The sequence below is a fragment of the Ictidomys tridecemlineatus genome, chromosome 15 (assembly GCF_052094955.1).
Source record: "Ictidomys tridecemlineatus isolate mIctTri1 chromosome 15, mIctTri1.hap1, whole genome shotgun sequence".
Taxonomy (NCBI): domain Eukaryota; kingdom Metazoa; phylum Chordata; class Mammalia; order Rodentia; family Sciuridae; genus Ictidomys; species Ictidomys tridecemlineatus.
Window position 1 is genome coordinate 47,981,415 of NC_135491.1, and position 22,438 is coordinate 48,003,852.

The window sequence follows — 22,438 nt, forward strand, 5'->3', positions numbered from 1 at the left end:
AAACTAGTACAGAAGGACAGAAGACAGATGGATGCAGTAGATAAGAGAGGACATAGAATCCAGAGAACATGGCACTTATTTGAACATGGAGCCAAGGAGAGGGTTACAAAAAATACTTGTTACATGTTGCCATCATCAGCCCAACAAATTTTTGAAATGGATTAATTTGGTTTGCAGTTTCGGAGAGCTCAGTATGGTACCATTGTTCTACTGTCCAGGGCTATGAGTGTTTACTTCCTTTCCACTGTCAAAGTCTATCATCTGGAAAGGGTGCACAAGGTCTTTCAATGTTATCCTTCCCAGGCATTCACCCTCCTAGAGACCTCTAAGCTTTAAAGTAGAGATAGGAACCTTCAAGAAGGGAATTTCTGGGGCTGGGGATGTGGCTCAGTGGTAGAGCGCTTGCCTGGCATGTGTGAGGCACTGGGTTCGATCCTCAGCACCACATGAAAATAAATAAACAAAATAAAGGCATCGTGTCCACCTACAACAAAAAAAAAATTTAAAAAGGGAATTTCTAGCACTAGCTAATAATTTTCTCTTGTATGTTGTTATTCCTTGCAGAATAAGATTTGAACTTCCAGAAACTAATTCCTATACCCCAGTTTTTCTAGTTCTTGTGACCATTTGGCAGCCCTCCCCTGGCTTTTCTTTAGTAGGTCTAATATTTTTAGTCTTGTCTTTTCTGTTCAGAATACTCACCAGACCCAATTTGTTAGCCCTTAGTTATGATTGGAGAGGTGACCTACCCAATTAGGAAGTATTTTACTCTTGTATTTCATATATTTCAAAATTTGCCTTAGTCTTGCCTTGATTCTTGCTAAAGCTCATCTTCAGTATTCTGAATAATTCTTTGCAACATAGTCACTGACTGGTCACAAAGAACATCAACTGTAAATACCTGTGAGGACCATCACAGAACATCCCGATGAGTTTCCACTTAGACATTGGCATCTTCTGAGTAGTTACAGAGTTAATTGCAAGTACAAGGATGGGCCCACATACCGGGTTATGAAGACTTTTACCCTGTCTTTTAAAAGCTACATTAAAACAACAACAACAACAAAAAGTTGATCCACTGCCCCATCTCTGAGCTTGCAAAGGTTACTGACACCAATAGACCAACTACTGACCCTCAGCGGTTCCCCAGACAAGGCAGGAAGGAGTCATGGAATAAAACACGTGGTATGGCACACCTCCTTGGCCTTTACCTTCCTCCCCCAGTGCCTTTGAGATGTTCTGGAGGAAAGGAATCAAAACTGCCACCACTCCTCACCCTACTGCCCTCCACTCCCGCTCAGCCCAGAGCAGCATGCCCTAGGCACCGTGAGGCTGTGTATCCTGACTCTTATTAATGCCCAAGATTATCCACTCTCCCTTCTATTTGAAAGATCCAAACAATTTTAAATACCACCCAAAAGGGTGCAGCTATCTCTAAAAATGGGATCCTCGTTGAAATTTCTACTGTTCCTTGAAGGGTTAACTTAAAATGTCACCTCTAAATAATAATCACTGACATTTACTCAGTGCTTACTTTGAGCCAGGCACTTTGCTAAAGGGTTCCAAGAGATTTTTCATCTCATTTCATCCTAAAAAAAAAAAAAAAAAAAAAAAAGCCTCTCAGGTAAGTACCAGTATTATCCCCATTTTACAGATGTGGAAACTGAGAGGTTTAAATAACTCTTCCAAACTGAGACCTGCTAGGTAGGAGAGCCAGCAACCCAACTCTGGGTCCTTGGTGCTGTTATATAATAGTCATTCAATGAAGGAACTGAATGATGGACATTCTCTGTTTCCCATTGCACTGAGCTCTGAGCATGACCTTTAATCAGGTCATGCCTAGGACTTTTCCAGCACCTGTCATCCTAAACTCAACAAGGCCACCATTTATCCCCCCCCCCCCAGTGTAATGTTGTGCAATAAATACTTGTGGAAGGAAGCACAAGTTTGCAAACACAACTCCACCATTGGCTGGCCAAGTGACCCGCCCTGTGTTCAAAGGGCAATCCTTTGAGACTCAGTTTTCGCCAGCTTACAAAGTGGGTTTCTTTTTGGGAGTTATAAAAATTAAGTGAGATAACATACACAGATGAGCCTAGGAAAGTGCCTACTGCTCAGTAACTGCTGGCTGGTTGCTGTTGAATAAGGAATACAGCGAAGGGGTTGGCCCGCTTCACATCATAGAGAGGAAAATGTAGCCCTTGCTGCTATGTAACATATTACAGGAGCCCAATAACTGTTTTGAGTGATTAGGCCAAATGTCTGTACATCTAAACATTAAAGTATGACATATGCAAGTATCACCGGAACATCTATTTTATGTCTCCATGCCAGCTCCACCGAGATGAGGATCTGTTTATATTTATAATGCAAATGCACAAGGCTGTTCCTGGTCAGAGTAGTTCAAGCGCCTGTTCTTTCCCAGCACACCCCCACCGCCTCCCTCCCAAGAGTAAGGATCCTTCCCCACGCTCCCTCCAACACCCCTCACCGCCTGTCACTTTTCAAAGACAAGCCCCTCAGAATGAAATCTCTGCTTTCTTTGTTTTCCTGGTTTCCATTTTGTATCCTAAAATATTCACTCCAAGTTCCGCTTGACAGACGTCCCTAATCTAATCTCCACGTCTGCTTTCTAATTTTCACAGTCAGGATAAAACAAATAGGTTGGAGTTAATTGCCGGAGCAGCGGGCCGGAGCTCTGAGCTGTGATTTATGAGCTGAGTGCGGGCGCTCTGCAACACATTTTTCTTAATTTATTTTTAATGAGTCTCTCAATTAATTTTCTTGGAAACATCTTAATGATGTTGGAGGCGGGTGTTAATGAGGTCTGCACCAGCTCCAAATTTTGCATATTTTAAAGTGCCTAATGTCATCTTGCACCCTTTCTTTCCATTTTAAGAAGAGATGGGGGGGGGAGAGATTATTGTTGAATGGAGAATTTGCACTCTTCATGCCTCAGTCTTTGCTTAACCTTTCAGACTTTATGGGCTTCTGGTGTGTCTCAGAACAATCACACGCACTCTGCTCCCCTCCCCCACCCTGGCTATCTCTAGACTCCCTGACCCTGAGGAGCTGCAGCAAGAAATGCAGGGGAAGCCACAATCCCAGGAAATTAAGAGTTCTGGGGAACAGCCACCCTGAGTGACAATGTCTAGAGGGTACTTGCTCAGTGACCTAGCCTTTCGTAAAGTAGACAGCTAATAGGGGAAAATACACATTGGAAGAAGCAACTCACAGGGTGTCTTATTAGCACATGGCCATTTGTTCAAAGCCCCCGATGCCTGAATGTCTCTGTAGAGTTCAGGGCATCAGATCCACAGGGCTGCAGCCCTGTCCACCTTGCATCATGGGAAGGCCCAGAAAGAAGTGCCCCCGTACAGTGACAATCTCAAACCTCCCTGAGACTTTTTTACCAGCAAGTTTTCTTTGGTCTTCATTCTGCATTTGCTAGTTAGACCTTATTTTTCTAATTAAACAATCATTAAATGCTTATGTAGTAAGTTTGGGAAATGCAAAAGAATAGATCAAGTAAGAGAAAACCAAGTTTACTGGCTAAAGACAGGATTAAAATTGTATGCTGTTTTCTTCTGGGCATTTTTCTTTTCCTATTCATGGTTTTTGGCTTCATTTTCTGTATTTGTGATGATAACTGAATATCAATTTTTCTCCCATTTTACATTATAACGTGAGTAACAAACTCCTTTTGAACATTGTTTTTAATGGCTATTTAATATTCTATCTAGTAGATCCGTCATCATTTACTAAATCACTCTGCTGTGGCTGGGCATCTACTCTAATTCTCAAACTGTTATCACAGATGCTTTGTGATGAATATCTTTGTACAGAAAGTTTTTTTAATTAGGAATTATTTTCTGCGGAATAGTCTGAGGAATTACTGATTTAAAGAATAGAATTCTTTTTAAGCCTCTTGAGATTTATTTCCAAGTTACTTTTGAAAGGGTGATACCAGTTTCCTTCCAACAGTACAACAAGAGAGCGTCGGTTTCTTCGATCTTGTGAAGCAAGGAATATTATAATTATAAAGCACTAAAGTCTAAGCTGGCAGATTAAATGCATTTCTTTAATTTGTCCACAAATCCCCTCTTTGGGTAGGTAATGTCTCCAGGAACCCTTCATTCACCTTGGAAGGAAGGGGCCACATCATCAGAAGTCTGAACCCAAATGACCCATCCATTATGTACTCTTTTCTGTCTTTCCTGCTCTTCTCCATGGATGCTCTCTGCCCCTCATTTTGGAGTCATTGTAGATGACTCCAAAACCCTACTTCATCCTTGTTCTTTCTCTGGAACACCAGTCTCAACTCTCTCCCACTGAGTGCCTCTCCTGTCTCTGGCTCTACCCAATGACCTCCCTGGCTGAGCACGTTTCCTCCTTATCTTTTCCATCAAGCCGTGGGAGTCTCCTGCAAGGCAGTCCCCAACATAACCCACATTCGGTCAATGAACAAGTCCTGAGCCCACACCTCCATGGCTCCTCTTTCTTCCATTCCTACAGCCCAGCTTTAGACCCCTGTCTCTCACCTAAGCTAATGCAGAAGCCCCCAACAGTCTTCTGCCTACAGTCTTGCCCTCTGCATTTAGCCCTCTGCAGGGCCAGTTCTCTCCAACACAAGCAAAGAGCCACACAGTGTCTCCTCCTTGTATATAGAATGTAGTCCACAGTCCTCAGTATGCCCTTGGAAATTTATCCTCTCCCCCCCCCCCGCCCCCGTGCATTACCCAATTCTCAAATACACCGTGCACTTTGTTCAGACTGTTTCCTAAGCCTGGATGCCCTTTTCCAAACCCCATCTAGCAATTCCACGCCTCCCCCTGTGTGCAGGCCTGTTGACCACAGCCGCTTGCCCATGCCTGGTGCCTACCTTGCATCTGGTAGATGCCTCAGGAACACTGGGCAATGAATGTAGGAAGAAGGCATCTGTAGAAATGTGCTGTTATCTATGTGTTTTCTGCAATGGTTTGCACACTAAGTTAGATGGTTATACTTGAAATTTATTTTATTCTAATTAATTATACATGACAGTAGAGTGCATTTAGATATATCATACATAGAGGGAGTATAATTTCTCATTCTTCTGGTTGCACATGATGTAGAATCCCACCGGTCATATAGTTATATATGTACATAGGGTAACAATGTCTGATTCATTCTACTTTCCTTCCTACCCCATACCCCCTCCCCTCCCTTTACTCCCCTCTACCTAAAGTAAAACTCTATTCTTCCCTAGCACCCACCCCCCGATTATGAATTAGCATCCAATATCAGAGAAAACATTTGGCCTTTGTTTTTTGGGGATTAGCTTATTTTGCTTAACTTCATATTCTCTGGCTCCATCTATTTGCTGGCAAATGCCATAATTTCATTCTTCTTTAAGGATGAGTAATATTCCATCATCTATATATAACAAATTTTCTTTAGTCATTCATCTGTTCGAGGGCACCTAGGTTTAGAAATGTGCTGTTATATGTAAATATATAACTATACGACTGGTGAGATTATACATCACATGCAATCAGAAGAATGAGAAATTATACTCCATCTATGTATGATGTATCTAAGTGCACTCTACTGTCATGTATAACTAATCAGAACAAACAAAATAAATTTCAAGTATTATCATCTAACTTAGTGTGCAAACCATTGCAGAAAACCCAGGGGCAACAGCACATTTCACATAGTTTAGCTATTGTGAGTTCAGCAGTTATAAACAATGATGTGGCTGCATCACTCTAACATGCTGATTTTAAGTCCTTTGGCTCTAAACCGAGGAATGAGATAACTATGTCAAATGATGGTTACATTCCAAGTTTTCTGAGGAAGCTCCATACTGCTTTCCATAATGGTTGTACCAATTTGCATTCTCACCAGCAATGTCTGAGTATATTTGAAATTTTAAAGAACCCTTCAACCCAGGATTAGGTGGTTAGTTTTAGAATTTTGGAGAAGTCTTCCACCTGGGGAAAATATAGCTTCTCAAGGTATATCTGTTTTCCTAAGGAAAATTTGATTTATTCCTGGACATTTCTTAATTTTCATTAGAGGATCTTTTGAGTATCTTTCCCATCAATTCCTTGTACTTAGTGTAAGTATTGTCAGAATAGTCTCTGAGAAAAGACCACTATAGATTCTAGATTTAGGCCCTAATTGAGTCAGATAAGATTTTATACTCACATATAGGCCTAAATATCTAGTTGCTTTACAGTTAAAACAAGCTCTTTCAAGAATTATCTTAAAGACGAAGGATTTTTTCAGAAGCCTTGTGACCAAAAGCAACAATTCAACTATATCCGTGATTCTGGCCTTTGGCTCCAAACATTTATCAAATAAATTAATAAACTACAAGTGAAGTTTCTGATATCAGAGGCATTGTTTTTTAGATATTTTTAAGCCCTGGATTTACACAGGAAAATTATAGGGATCCCTCGTGGAAGAAAGTCAAGATGAACAGCATCCATGATACCCATAGTTTTAGATATGATGTTGAAAATGGTTGGCTTTTAATATGATATATTACATCACTATTATTTCTAGTATTGGCCACTGTGATTTAGTTATTTTTAATACTTCCATTAAGTGAATCCTTCATTGTTTTTAATTTTTAAAATTTTCTCACAAAGCATGTCAGTCATGATAGGTTTTTTAATATCACGAATTTCACATTTCTGAGATTTAACATGACAAAAATTTATTTATCAATAACACAAAGTTATTGGACAGCATTTCTGGGCAATTCCCCAGTAACTCCAGGATCCATGCCCAGCTGTCTCCTAGGGCACTCTTGGTGTCCTCCCTGGGTCCTCTGCATGAGGCTGGCCAAAAGAGAGACTCTAGAGGGTCATACTACATATCTTACAGGCCAGCCAAGGAAGTGGCATTCTTCAGCCTCGTGATGTACTGCAACTGACTCATCGCAGCTCACAGGATAACCTGGTAAATGTTTTGACATTTTTCAAGCTGATTATTAAGCACAGGTATCATTTAAAATTGAAATATTAAATAATTAAGTAAAAGTGAGAACCAAAGGTTATCACTCAGATCTCGTCAATCCCTAGTTCATTGTATTTTATCATTATCATAGAGATTATTTATAAGAGATGCAAATGCTCTATCATAATGGCTACTGTGCTTCTATTCCTGACATCATGTTTGCTGACACCATTTTAGTAATTTGGAATAAATCATCGTGGAGGTATTTACACCATGAAAATTGGCAAACACTATAAATCAGAGATTGATTTTTTTGTTTTATTGATTATCCCAGAGACTTTTAAAAGTTGTAAAATATTATAACCTAGATTAATTACAACACAGTTGCATCTGTAGCCATTATATTGAGAACAGCACAAAATAGTGAGGAATATTCTTCCAGTATTTGAAAGCTGACCATTGATTCAGCCAAGAATTTGCCCATATTCGTGATAAACAAGTAAATTTTGACATATAGCTTTATTATTTTACTTACTCATTAGCATAAAAGAAAACAGAACCTAGTATTCATGTAGATATACTCATTTATCGATCCTCATTAATCACTTGTAACTAGGGGTAGCTACAGAGCAAGGGTTTGATAAAAAAAAAAACAGTGACAGCATTCTGAGCAAATCAATCAGCTACTACATGATATGAAATATTTTTAAATGTAATTGTGATATTATTAATTATAAATAATGCACTACCCATCCCTCATATAAACAAATTTATCATTATTCGAGTACATAGGCATATGTTATCTTCTGTTAAACATTTCCCAGCACACCTGTGCTCCACTGGCCAGATTTCAAGTTTGTGGTCTCAACCTAGATGCTAGGACTGCAAGGTAATTAGTTTATCTGTGTGTCTAGAAAGGAGAGAACCTAGTATTTGCGAGTACTGTCTTTCCATCTCTCCCAAATCCACCCTTCTGGTCAATAAGGAAAAAGTTCATTCCTTCTTCCTGTGGGTAACACATACCCATCTCCTGTACAGACAACCCAAAGTCGCATCCAGTCACTGCATCCAGCTCCAAATCAAAGACCTCTGAACAACACAAAGGCTTCTCTATCATATTGGGTGTGACGCTTCTTGGCATGGTAACCAATGAACTAAAAGAAGTTTATCGTCTCTCCCCACAACGTATATAATGCAGTGGAGCAAAATGACTCCAATAATTGCAAATTCTCTATTTAAAAGGAGCTACACTGCAATCATTTATTCTTCACAAATGCTAGAACCCTATGGGCAGGTTGTCTGAAGGTCTCCTCCCTGATAAAGACCCAATTCTGCCCTCTAGGAAGAAATCCCTTCATATCTGAAATGGGTGCTGTGAAGTTCACCCTTATTGGGGAACTAGGTAGACTTAACAGCCTATGGCCTGCTTTCTGCTTACGCAGAAGGGACTAAAGATGTTTTATGTCCCAAGTAGGCAAAAGCTTCTTTAATCCAGACTGACGTTATATCAGCAATACAGTTCTTCCAAAAATTAGCATAGGCCTCTGGTCTGTCTCTAGCCCACTCAGTAGTATATGTGCCAATAACTACATCCAAGGTTATATCCTACAGGGTGGCCTTCAAACCTGCTTCCTTTCTCTCCTTGTTTGTCATTCATCCTATACTGTCAGGGACCTAGAAGCACTGAGCTTTTTCAACCCTTTGACTCTGCAAATATCTGGACTCTTTTTACTCCCATTTATTTCTGCTTACAAACCTGCTTATTCTCTCCTGAGTTCATCTCCTTAATAACTGAACAAAGGTTGCCAATAAAAACCAACACACACATTACTAACAGTCTGATTTCAAGACTTCTCCTCTACAGCTACCAGCTTAAGAGATCTCGTAACTGCTGTGTTACCACCGGTGAGTTTCACTACTAAGGACCATGAGCCTCATCTTCCTAGTCAACTATAGCACTGTCCTGTCTACTTGCTGCACGACCACTAAGCCAATGTCACATATTTTCGGTTATTAGGGTATCACTTCTCTTCAAGGCATAAATTTCTTTATTAGTCAAATAAAATAGGCTAAGTTATGGTAATAAAATAAAATCTAGCAGGTTGACACAACAAAATAAACATCTTAACACAACAAAATCATTTCTGCTAGTGGAAAGTTCGTGTGGCTTTTTGCAGTAGGGAAACTGTCCTCCAGGTAGTGATTCTGTAATAGAAGATTTTTTTTTCCACCTGGAGGCTCTCTGTCCCCTGAGCCTTCCTTGGGATCCTCAGCACTGAATCTTCAGCACCCAGCTAACCAACAAGCAAAAAGAGGGGGGAAGATCAAACGGGACGTTTTAGGGCTAAGTCCTAGAAGGGGAATGGGGACCCTCCAAGGGTCCCTCCCCGTGCCATCAGTCATGACTCAGTCACATGGTCCCATGTACACCCAGGGGGGCTTCAGTGCTTTCATGTTGAGTTCATCTACTGAATTCATCTCAGCACTTCTTACCAGGGAAGAGAAAATACAGATACTGGTGAGCAGTAGCATCTGTCTACACACAAAAGAAGACAGAGTTCATTATATCTTTATCCTTTTCCTGACTAAAATCAAGACCCCAAAAGGCCTGAGCTTGTCTCCTAACTTCCTCCACCCATCTTCTCTGTTGAGATTTTCCAGTATTTCAGTTTCACCATTCCTGGTTTTTAAGCCAAATGTGTTATTTGTTGGTTGGTGGAGTGCTTGCTTTTGTTCATTTTTGCAGTTGAACTAAATTCAGTTTTACTGGTGTGTTTCACCTATTTTTTTGTTTGTTTGGTGTTTGTTCACTGTTGCTTCCTGTATCTTCTTTTCTTCTAGTTTAACTTTCCTCCTCAAAAACTATTTCCTCTATTGATTCACTCAGTGAAGGACTCAGACAGGTAGACTCATCTTTGTATACATGGAAATGTCTTTTTATCACCTCAGTTTTTGAATGACAATTTAGTAGAGTGGAAAAGTCAAGATTGTCAGTTATTTTCCTTGAGCATATTGAAAGTTATTCCATTATCTTTTTGAGGGTTATTCTGACAGAATTTAGTCATCAGATTTAATGGCTGCTTTTTTTGTAGATGAGCTGGCTTATTTCTTTCTGGAACCTTTTATTTCCTGCTTCACTATACTGTGTCTAGGCTTGGATTTGGTTTTGTTTTTTTGTTTTGTTTTGTTTGTCACACTTGAAAGCCTGTATGCTTCTTCAATCAAAGAACTCACATCCTCCTTCAGTTTGGAATTTCTCATCTGTTTTCTGAAACATTTCCTCTCCCTACCCCGCCCTCTCTCCTTCCTCCTTCTCTCTCTTCTCCCTCTCTCTCTTTCTCTCTTGTCCCACCCCTATCATTTCTACTAGACCTGCATTGGAGATTTTCATTCTGAGATTTCCATTACTTCTTTGTTGTATTTTACATCTATCTCTTTATATAATACTTTTATTTCCTCTGGTTTCTCTTCCAATTTGCTCATTCTCATTTCAGCCATGTCTAATCTCTGATCCACCAAAATAGATAGATAGATAGATAGATAGATAGATAGATAGATAGATAGATAGGTAGGTAGATAGATATAAATAGATATAGATATAGATATAGGTCAATATATATATTGATATATATATCAATGACTGATTTTCATTTCTGAAATTATCTTTCATAAAAACTTTTTTCTTTTTTCCAGTGTCCTAATCTCATCATCTAATCTCATGTCCTAATGTTCATCATCTCTTTGAATATTTTAAACAAATAATTAAACTCTCTTTTATATTCCTCTAATTGATATTGGATCTATGGTGCGATTTCTTCCTATTCACATATCTTCAAACTATCTCTCATAACATTGGATTTACTTATGTGTTTTGTCACTTTATCAGTTAGCCTGTTTTCAATGTGGGGGTCCTATACATGCCCTATATCTTTATGATTCACTTCCATCATTGTGCTAGGAATGCTATAGGAATTAATAATTTCAGATCAATTTTTGTAATTGTCTCTAGACTCTGAATTTCCATAAAGCATGGTTAGTAAGGGAATTTGCCACCCCAAACACACACATATTAAATATATTGAGATCTCATAGTCCCTTCTACCCACTGACCATTAGCACTACATCCGAAGGCTGACACAGTTTTTCTAAGTACATATCTCTTCATTGTTTCAAGGTGACTCATTATAGATCTTCTTAGCACCTATGCCCAGGTGAGTTAAACCCCAGGTCTAAAGGCATATATTTTTTTGTAGTTACTTCCATGAGCTATATGGTTTTATATGCTATGAGTCCTCTTTACTTCAGACACTTAGAAATGTTTGTTTTCTTGATTTAAATTTTTCCCATGTATTCAACCTTTAAACTTTATTTATTTTAGCATTTCTTTGTGTTTCCGAACCATTTTGCTGGCCAAGGTGACATCAAAGTAATATATGCAAAGTTAAATACTCAATAGTAGCAAACACTTATAATGAAAAACAAGAGTCTCCTTCCAACACCTCTCCAAATGCTACCATGTTCTGCTCTTCAAGGGCAACGGGTCTCAGGTCCTCTAGCTTATTCTGATATTATTCTGATATTACCTCCAGACTTGGACACAATGTATTTAAATTGCTATTTTTATTTTCAGTGTTAGAAATTAGCCAGCGACTTTGTGTTATGATAAATTAGAACCTAACTATCATGTTGCATGTTACATTATTCCTCTTTTTAGTTATACAGTCAATTTTTATACCAGTATGATTAGGTTAACATTGTTCCCTACTGAGCCAAGTAGGGAACCATGATTGCATTTTCTTTCTAGAGCAACTTTGGGAAATTCTGTAAGCTTCTCTTTGCTCTTTATTTGCATGCAAAGTTTGCTACCTGCTTATCTTTGCCCTTTCCCTGAAAATATGCCATCACGTCAGGTTTTCGCTCAACTCCTTTGTGTTAGTTATCTATGGCTGCATAACAAATTACCCTCAAGCTTTGCACCACAATAAGCATTTGTTCTCTAAAAAATTTCTGTGGGAAAGCAATAAGACTTGGATTAGCTGGGTCCTCTGACTTAGATTCTTTCATAACATTGCCATGAAGGTGTCAGCCGGGGCTTTAGTCAACTCAGGGTTCAACTAGGACAGGATGTGCTTATAAGGTCCCTTGAATATTGTTTGCAAAATTCAGTTCCTCCTAGAGTTTGACCACAGATCTCCCTTACTTGCTTGCTACAGGGACCTCTTCATAGGGCAGCTCATAACATGGCAGCTGGCTCTCATTATGGCAAGCAACATGGAAGCCAGAGTTTTTCTAAACTTTCACCACGGAATTAATATATCCTATTACTTTAACCATATTCTATTTATTAGAAGCAAATCACTTGGTCCAGCTCCAGACGAGAGGATTATACAAGGGCATGATTACCAGGAGTCTGAGATCATTAAAAATCATTTAAGAAGATGCTTACCACACCCTTGTAATTTTCCCTAGAGCTCTTTCCCTCTCATTTGCTCTAATATGGACCAGTTAATCCCTAGTCTTGCTCTCAGCTGACATCCTGAGAGTTCCCTTCACCATTTTTCCTGAGTTGTAGTCAGTGTCCTGGGTCCTATGTCTCCTTTTGTCATTCACTCTCTTATTTCAGGGGAGTCTCTTTGCAACCAGTTCTCCCAGACAAATATCCTGGGGAGGTCAATTTTCTAAGTCTTTTCATATCTGAAATGTCTTTATAGCCAATATCCCCAAACATCTGTCCAGGTACAGAATTCAACCTTAAAAATTACTCTCCATCAGCACTTGTCAAGCCTGGGTCTGTTTTCTTTTAGCATGAAGTGGAGCTATTGAGATGCCCTGTCTCTCATTCCTCCTCAGTGACCTGTTTTTCCATCCCCTTGAGAAACTTTTGGAATCTTATCCATATCCCAGATGTTCTGAAATTTCACAATGATGCTTTTTGGTTAAGGCCCAGTCTTCATTCATTGTGCCTTTTCAGCCCGAGGTTCATATCATTATGTTTTGAGAATTATTTGTATATATTTTCCTTGGTTATTTCCTCTTTTCATCATATCTCTCTCTCTAGAATTCCTAGTACTTGGATATTAGACCTTTCAGATCGGGGGTAAGCAAAGGTTTTTGTAAAGGGCCAGACATTAAACATTTTAGACTTTGTGGGCCACATATGATCTCTGATTATCATCATCATCATCATCATCATCATTATCATTAACATCATTATTAATATTCCTTTTCCTTTTCTTCCTCCTCCTCCTTCTTCAATACAACCATTTGCAAATTTTAAAAGCATTCTTATCTTAAGGGACATACACAAAACAGGACACAGACGGGATTTAGCCCAAGGACCATTAATTGCCAACCTCAATAGATAGAATTATCTTCTTTGTCTCTCATCTCTCAAGAAGTGTTTTCTATTACTTCTTGCTACAGTTTCTAAGAGTTTTTCTTGATTTATCCTCTAACTCTTCCAGCCCATTTTTAAGGTTCGGTACGCCTATTTTTTAAATTCTAAATTTTCTTTCTAATTTGCTAAACATTCCCTCTGTGTAATATCTTCTCCAATCTCTCTAAAGATAGAAAAGAGTGGTTTTTTTCTTTTTTCCTGTTTCCTACCTGATCTCTGTTTCCTTCATATGTTTCTTTTCTATTTTTGTTCCTTCTTCCACTTCAGGGGTTTTCTTTAAAATCCTTGCCTCTCCCTTTATTTAGATGTGAGATTCTAAACAAGGAGCATTTGGGGAGAGTGGGAGCAGGACTTGCCAGCTAATGGGCTTCACTTTAGGGTGACTATTGCAGAATGCAAGTGTGGGGAAGCCTGCTTCCTAGGGCTGCCCAGCTTCTCCAGCGAGGGATCTCTGACCTTCTGCCCAGGGAAAGATAGATGCCTGCTGTTGGTGCTTTGACCACTGAGCCAGGGAGGTGGGAAGAAGGCCAGGTGTTCTGGTCACTGATTTTGTCTAAATCTCAAGTCCTCCATTCACACCACTTCCTCGGTGAACTTTTAGGCTGTGACTTGCTTTATCCTGATAACCAAGGCATCTCACTTAGTCATCTGCTTTCTAACCTCCAAAAATCCATTGAACTCTTTTATCCAGTGGGTCATCCCTTTCATTCTCTTTCAAAGGTGGGCTTTTTAAAGCCCCCGTACAATCATTTCAGTAAGGTCTCAGGTGCCAGCAGAGATAAGCACATGAAGTCAACCCACATGTTTAATCAAGGGTCCTAGATGTCATCTTTTAGGATTTTAAGATCATCTCAGATGAGTGGAATGCCGTTGGCTGAGATCTAGAGTCCCTTGAATTCTTCAGTGACCTGATTGAGGATGTTCACAAGGAAGAAATGGTTCATCACCGCCAGACAAACCATCACCACGCTGAGTGCCACACACCTCACTTACCACCAGGAGCATCCTAAGCAGAGCAAGCCAACCATGACCTGACTCTTCTCCTTCGTCCTTGAATCTTCTCCTTTAGTCCACTTCTGACACATGAGTTGGTGTTTTGGGATGTCACCCTTAATATTACAGCAAGTGAGTACAAAATCAAAAGTGAGATTTACTTTTGATATTGCTTCTGTTTCTACAAAGTACAGTTTTTTAGAAGATTGGAGTCTATAGATACCTTGTAGTACTCTCTATACAAAACCTTTGGAGAGAATCAAAACACTTAACACTGAATTTCAGACCATATCATTGTTGAATTCATTCAGTAAATACGGATTAAGTGCCTACTGGGTACCAGGCACTGTTTTAGGAAATGAGGAATCAGCAGTGAACAAGACAGACAGAGCCGCTTCTCTTGGGAGCTTAGACTCTCATCGGGGAGGGTAAAGAATAAACTGGACAGTGTATACTTCAGGTGATATTAATGTCCATGAAGAAAGATAAAGCAGAGTAAGTTGAGGTGACAGAGAGGGTGCTATTTTTTTAGCATGATCAGAGAAATCCTCTCTGATTACGTGTTACATGAAAAGACACATGAATGATTGTTTACTTCTCATGTCATTGCCAAAGAGAATTTATAATTGTGAGTTAACCCTATACACGTGCACAAGCATGCACACACACATGCGCACACAGAACTGTATTGGGCAAGAGCTTCGGATTTTCAGATACTCTTCTTGTGGTTGATATTGTCACTATTTGAGCATTCATCCATGCGGTTCTCTTCTGTTTGAACCACGTGATTTTATCACTTCTATTCATATTGATAATTATTATCCAATGAAATCAATGTGCTTAAACTGATTATCTCTCACTTAAGTGAGGATTAGGCAATACTTTCATTTGCTAAACGAGGAAACTAAGGCACAGAAACCAAAAAGCACAGAAGCCTCTGGTGAGACCCACATACAAACTTAAGCCCGCTAGCTCCCACTGGAAGGTGGTCTCCTAAGACTTGAGTCACCGTGTCACTGTAGGGGCTGAGTAACTCCACTTGTCCAAAAGCTCCCTGAACATCCCTAAAGTGCCTTGTCAAATTTCTTTTTCCTTTACTAGTCCTTTAACTAGTGCCTGCCCCCGGGGCTGATAAAACCACACCTGACCCCCATTAACCACCTGGAAAAGAACTTACCCAGCCAAGAACCCGTTGGTAGGCATTTTTCTTCCTTTGATCATTTCTAGACCCTTGTAGTATATGGAAGTTGATCATCTTGGATTGTTGAAGAGTCTGGCTACTGGGTCCTTTTTGCAAAGATGGCCAAGGGACTAACTGAACATGTCACTTGTCCTGTGGACCCCTGGCTAGCATGGCCCCTACTGTGGTAGGAAAGACCTCATCTCCTCCACACTCTTTGTTTCGCTTTGAGTCAAACCACGGGCGACCCAGTAGCCACAGGAGTGAAGTTGCCCCTGGTTTCCTCTCGGCCTGTCAATCTCTGTTAAATCAGAGAAGGCTGAAAAATGAATTCTTTGTTGTCCCTGTCCAAACGTGGCAGCTGTTTAATTTCAATTAGCAAAGCTTGGAGAAGAATATTGCGCCAGGAGTAATTAAAGCAGGAGGAGGCCCCTCGCTCACCTCCACGCTGCCTCCTAATTGAGGATCTGTGGTATCCCCAGCAGAGCTGTGAAGTTTGGGTTCTGGGGAATTCTGGCGCCTGGGGCTTTGATGTAGCTCTCTTTTCAAACAAGTGACAGGACAGGAAGCACAAGCCTCCAGGAAGGATTCATTTAACTTTTTTAAAGTCTAAAAAATTAGCTCTACAGATCAGACTTGTCTATACCAAAGCGCCAACTTGTTCACTTCAAGCCCTTGCTCTTTCCTCTCGGTAAGTAGTCTGTCTGCTTTCAAAGCTCCTCCTCCTCTCCTGCGAGGGAAGGCTGGCCCCTTCTCTTCTCTATCAAACAAATATTTGTTCTGGTTGATACATTGGAATCTCTACCAACAAGCAAAGCAACCCCCTGCCTGCAACTTCTGTAAGTTTCACTGTGTCGGTCAGGGTCCCCACGGGAAGCAGAATTCACCCATCAAGGTGTGGATGAAGAGAGGTAAGGAAGGGGCTGCGGACAGAGGAGAGGGCAGGGATGAGAGAACAGGCCCCGAGAGACTAGCAACAGTAGCAAGCGGTGACCGTGGCAGGCCCTGGCCAGTTGGGAAACTGAGACAAAGCAGCCATCCTTTCTCACCGATTCTTGTGATCATGCCTGACATGTCTCTGAAAAGGAGAGAGAGGGGTCTTGCAGAGAGAAGGGCAGTGGGCCTTCCTGCCCTCTAGTTTTGTTGGGGGTCTCAGGGATGTTTCCCAGGTCCACCTCTTGACTTTTGATGGAGAGCAGAGGAATTGCACAGCCCACCTCAAAGAGAAGCTGGTGTGGCGCTCCCAGACAGAGATTCTAAGGAACTCGAGTCCCCCCTGGTTTTGCCCCAATTCCCTGCCCATGTCATCAGTTCATGAGCCTTTGAGTAGCCCTCAACAAACTTCTTTGTGAGGGTCTAGGTGTTTGGGTTGCCAGGGTGATTTGGGAGCTGTGACAGTGTGGATGAGAATGGAGGGTACAGGCCACCTGGTAGGATGGGACATAGCTTGAGACAGTGGTCCTTCTCTAGGGATGTAACTATGACTGAGAGAGGTTTGGGCATACCAAGCCCATCCTCCAGGTGCCTCCTGTCAGGTAAGGCTCTCTGTGGTTTCCAGTCACCTTTTATTCTCTCTCTCTCTCTCTCTCTCTCTCTCTCTCTCTCTCTCTCTCTCTCTCTCTCTCTCTCACACACACACACACACACACACACACTGTTTTAGTTTTTTTAATTACCAAAAGACCTGAAGAGAACAATTTTGAGAAGGAAAAGCTTATTTTGGCTCATGGTTTTGGAGGTTCAGCCCGGGGCCAGCCAACTCCATAGCTCTGAGCTAGAGGTGAGACAGAACGCCATGGAGGAAGACCGTGGGTAAGGGAAGCACTCAGGACATGGCCACCAGGAAGCAGAGAGAGCTCTGCTCACCAGGGGCAAAATATAAACCCCAAATGCATGCCTAGTGCTACATCCCACCTGCCTATACTTATCCACTGATTAGGTTACACCTTTCATAATGTCATCATTTCACCTCTGAAAATTCTTGCATTGTCTCACACATGAGCTTCCGGGGGACACCTCATATCTAAACCAAAACACTTGCTCACCCATTCAGGGACACCTAACAATACTACCGTTGGGACAGAAGGAACAGTAGAGGACCCTAGTGTTACCAGAGCCAGTAGAACTGGGGATGTAGCACAGAAAAAACTGTGGTCACATAAGGATGTGACCTAGCTTGAGACACTAAAGCTGGGTAAGAACAGAGAAAAATGTTCTCTTGCCTCACAGTCTTCTGCAGGTGCCTCCTATGGCTAACCTGGCTAGGACAATTAATTACTACTCCACATCTGTGGGTCTTGAATCTTCAACATGTGTGGGATCAACTGAAGGTCAGTAGTGTCTTTTGTATTGTATTTCCCATGGGGCTTACCGTAATACTGAGCACATGGGTGTTCAACATATGCTCTTGTAAGAGTCTTTTTTTTAAGAATTCTTTTTTTAATTTTATTTTTATTTTATATTTATTTTTTTAGGTGTAGATGGACACAACACAATGCCTTTATTTTTATGTGGTGCTGAGGATCGAACCTGGGTCCCACCCATGCTAGGTGAGTGCTCTACCGCTGAGCCACAATCCCAGCCCCTTGTAAGAATTCAAGGTGAACCTCAGCAATTTAGAGATACCCTAAGCAACTAAGTGAGACCCTATTTCAAAGTAAAAACATTTAAAAAAAAAATGGCTGGGGATGTAGCTCAGTGGTAGAGTGCCCCTGGATTCAATCCCCAGGACAAAAAAAAATAATTGAGAAAATAGGTGTCACTGTATATTATATCATGCATATTATATGATATGATGATACTAATATATAGTGATAGCTGAAAATGTGAGGGTATCTTTATAATCAATGTGTGGGTCTCAACTAGAAATACAGAAAGGACCCTCTGTTAAATGAAAATAAGGAAACAGTGAAGCCAGAGAGAAGAGAATGGGCTTGCTTGGCAGCCAGCCTACAGGAGATGCTTGGAAGAAACAGATGCACGTCGCACCTGACCTTCTGGATGCAAGTGCTGTATGAGGGGGTTTTCATGGTCTTCTTCAAGAGATTAAGTGACAAAAGAGATGCGGTTTCTGGAAAGAAAGTTCATAAGGGCTGAGTACCCAATCCCAGCTAGCCGTGTGGTATCTGTTTAAGGGCAGAAGTGGGGGGTGGGGGAACACTGGTGAGACCCAAAACCAAAATCCTAGCAAATAGTCTGCAATGTCATCATTATCTGCCCTTCTGGCTTCTCAGAGTCTCAATTTATCCATTGTCATGGCTCACTATGTATGTGCTTGCTCTCTCTCTCTCTCTTCTCTCTCCTCTCTCTCTCTCTCTCTCTCTCTCTCTCTCTCTCTCTCTCTCTCTCTCTCTCTCTCTCCCCACCCCCCTGCGCCCCACCCCCAACTCCTCAGAGCAAATAGGGAGAAGTGCAGGGCCTTGCCATAGCCAACTTACCACCTGGTCCAACTGACAGAACTACAGTTCCTTTGCCCCTCCTGAGCCATCTGGCACCAATGCCTGAAAAGCATACTTCCCTGGATTTGTTTAAGGAAACTCTAAGGTAGTGACAAGCTGGCTAGGGGGAGATCCATTCTGCATCAGTGATGAAGAGCCATGAGTAACACAAAGCAGTTAACGTGATCTTGGTTAGCAGCACACACCTGGATCCACGGCACATTTTAGATGGGGAGCTGGATTTTTCCTTTGCCCCTGATCATTTCTGAACCACCACCTGCTTCTTCCAGGAGTTGGCATGCCTGCCAAATGCAAACTCACCTTTGGGAAAATATACTAAAGTGGAAAATCGTGTGTTCAATTTCTCCTTTGGATAGCAAAATAAAAGTCTGTGTGTGTTAGCAAAGAAGAGTCAAGATAGGTCTCCTTTATTGTTTAAAGAACTGTTTGCTGACCCTGCTGACCCTTCCAATTAGTATGGAATTTTTCTCCCTCCTACATCCTTTCCCCCAAAACACATTTATTCTTTAGCTCCCAACAAGGCTGACTTCATGGTACTAATGGTAGTTAATTTTATGTGTCAACTTGACTAGACAGAAAAATGCCAGGCATTTGGCCAAACAGTATTCTGGGTGTACCTCTGAGGGTTTTTCTGGATTAGATTAACATTTGAATGGATAAACTGAGGAAAGCTGATTGTGCTTCCCAATGTGGGTAGGCCTTGCCCAATCAGTTGAAGGCCTACATACATCAAAAGGGCTGAGTAAGAGGGAAATCCACCTGCCTTCCTAGTTCAGCTGAAATATAGGTCTTTTTTAGTCTTTGAACTTGGACTGAAACTGACACTTCTTGGGTTAGAATCTGCCAGCTGTGGGACTGAAACAGCCCTATAACTTTTTTTTTTCTTCTGCCTCTCTCCTGACTCTGCCAGACCTTCCTAAAGTCACTTACCAACTTCCTTAGACACCCCCTCACCCCCGCCCTCGGCCCATTTCCTAGTAACAAGAAACTAATCAGGAAATTCATTTTCAGTGGATTTGGACTGAGGCAAAGCAAAACAGTGAGATTTCTTTTCTGACTTTCCTGTCATTATCTTTGGAGCTTCCACCTTTATAAACAGTCACCCTGGAGCAATAGAAAAGGAAAATACTGAGACCCTGGGGCACCCGATACTTCTGAAGCTGACCCGTTTATGGTATGCCACAGGGCATCAAGGGTGATGGACAGGACTGAATTCTATAGGTAAGAATACAAGCACTTAGCAGAGGAAACCTGCTAAGTGTGACTGGTGATCATGCCCTCCTCCAGCAAGTTCATTGCAGAAATCCAAGGTCTGTCTCCTCTTAGGATCTGAAATGCTGATCTCTAAGAATTTTAAAAAGGCCCCTGAAATGCACTCTCAGAACTTCAAGAAAGGAGGCCACTGTACAGCCAGGTGGCCACATGGGTACAGAGTGTGTGTTCTGTATTCTGCATTGGCACCATTGATCCCAGTTCAATCCCTGAATGACCCTTTGTGTATGTAGCAAGAGGCAGCAAAGTTGCCAGGACTTGCATGTGTCCGAGTCAACCCACCCACAGCAATCCAGATGCCCCAGGGGTGGCTTGCATCCTTGACATTCAGCTGGACACACCTGGATGTGGTTGCTGTAAAGACCTCACAGATGGGGGAGAGGTCTTTATGAGAAATTGACTCTTTCTAAAAGGAGTTGACATTCAGTACAGAGCCATGGCAGCAATCCTCCCAGAGACATTTGCCTTTGTGCTACCACAGCCTGCACCAGCCTTTTGGGAGGGCAAGAAGTAGGGAATGTTATTCATCTCTAAAGAGTAGATCATTTCCAGGGGCTGGAGCTGGGGCTCAGCGGTAGCACAGTTACCTAGCATGTATGAGGCACTGGGTTTGGTTCTCAGCACCGCATATAAGTAAATAAAGGTCTATCAACAACTAAAAAAAAAAAAATTTAAAAAAAAGAGTAGATCATTTTCAGAAATTAGAGGTAAGAGTGTTTTAAAGTAAGTCCTCTGTTTTCAAAGTTCCCCCATGAAACCATTTCTCTATCTTTCACCTGAGTTGCAAGGCCCTGATCCTGGGCCAAAAAAAGGCAAAAATCCCAGCCCCGAAACACTAAGAATGGTGTCTAGAGGATTCCAGCTGCCACGATGGAGTGAGTAGTGCCTGCAGAGGGCCTGTGGGTCTGTCCAGCTAGTGTGTGTTTTGATGTTGTGCTTTCCAATATGGCGCCTGCTGGCTCCTGTGGCTATCCAGATTCAAATTAATTAAAGTTGAACAAAATTTAAAATGCTATTCTTCAGCCTCATAAGTCATCTTTCAAGTGCTCAACAATCACCCGTGACTTGAGGCTACCTCAGTGGAAGACAGAACATCTTCACTGTCACAGAAAGTTCTGTTGGCCAAACTTGCTGCTCCAATGCCATTGTTTCAATTGGTATAAGGATCTTCAAAAGGACCCCCAAATCTATATGAAGGCTAATGATGAAAAATGACACATCAAGGCCGAGCCAAAGAGCAGACCTACATTTCCCCCCATTCCTATGATCATCTGTTCATATCATGAATGCCATGATGGTCTGTGTACCCAAGGCACACTCAGGGTGGGGACTCTTGGGACCTTCTCTCCCACAGGGCTGACAGTTTGGTCCTAGAGATAAGAAGTGTACATAAGAACAATAACAAGTAGAAAATGATCCTTTCATTAGAAAAATATGCTCAGTGCTCAGAGAGTTCAGAGAAGAAAAGCTGCTCCCAGCTGAGTGACAGGAGGAGCAGCCCTCAAGGAGAAGGTTGGGGTGGAGCAGAGACCACCGAAGGAGCCCCAGGGCATGAGCAAGACACAGAGGCAGACAGGGTCCCATTTCCTCTGAACAGTCAGCCAAAGGCTCTATGTGTGGGACCCCTGCCAATTGACTGATTGCCCCAGTGCACCCTGCTGAGCACCGGGGGATTGAGATCCTAGCCCAGTTGCCCTCTGTTTTGATGAAGAGTCAGTCCTAGGGAAGAGAATTCACTCCAGCAAGTTAGAGCAGGGAATTAAATGACTTGCAAAATTACCCGAGAAAGCTCGAGAAACAGACACGAGGTTGAACTTTCAGGAGTGACTCTGAGCACCAGGGTACCAAGGAAAGTGCTGCCTCATTTGTGATCGGGAGTCCACCACGATCAGAAAGCAGTCCAGCCAGGCAGTGGCCACCACCCGCAGTTGCCACAGAAAATGCCAACACAGCCTTGATGGTACTTCTGGAGAAACCATGGCCCCAGAAAACAAGGACTCCAACTGGCTCTCACCTTCCCCATTTCTGTTGGGTACATCTCACTGGCAAAACCAAAAAGTACAAGGAAAATAAGGGGGTGGAAAAGACTGGTGCTCCTAAGTATAGGAAGGAATGGTAGAAGAAGGGAGACTCTATCCTAGCTCCTAAATGCCATACCTGGAAACTCCCTGGGATTGGGGGCGGGGTGGA

At 41.7% G+C, this 22,438-nt stretch overlaps 1 protein-coding gene across 4 annotated transcripts in view; it reads left to right on the forward strand.

Moving 5' to 3' along the window:
- Window positions 1-22,438, forward strand: part of Pmfbp1 (polyamine modulated factor 1 binding protein 1) — a 157,544-nt gene that overhangs the window by 52,453 nt on the left and 82,653 nt on the right. Inside the window, exon 1 of one of the 4 annotated variants that reach the window (XM_078032609.1) lies at window positions 16,317-16,429. The exons of the other annotated variants lie outside the window; for them this stretch is intronic. The gene's annotated coding sequence lies outside the window, so the exon portion shown is untranslated. Of the gene's footprint in view, window positions 1-16,316; window positions 16,430-22,438 lie in introns of those variants that run through there. 4 annotated transcript variants of the gene reach the window in all.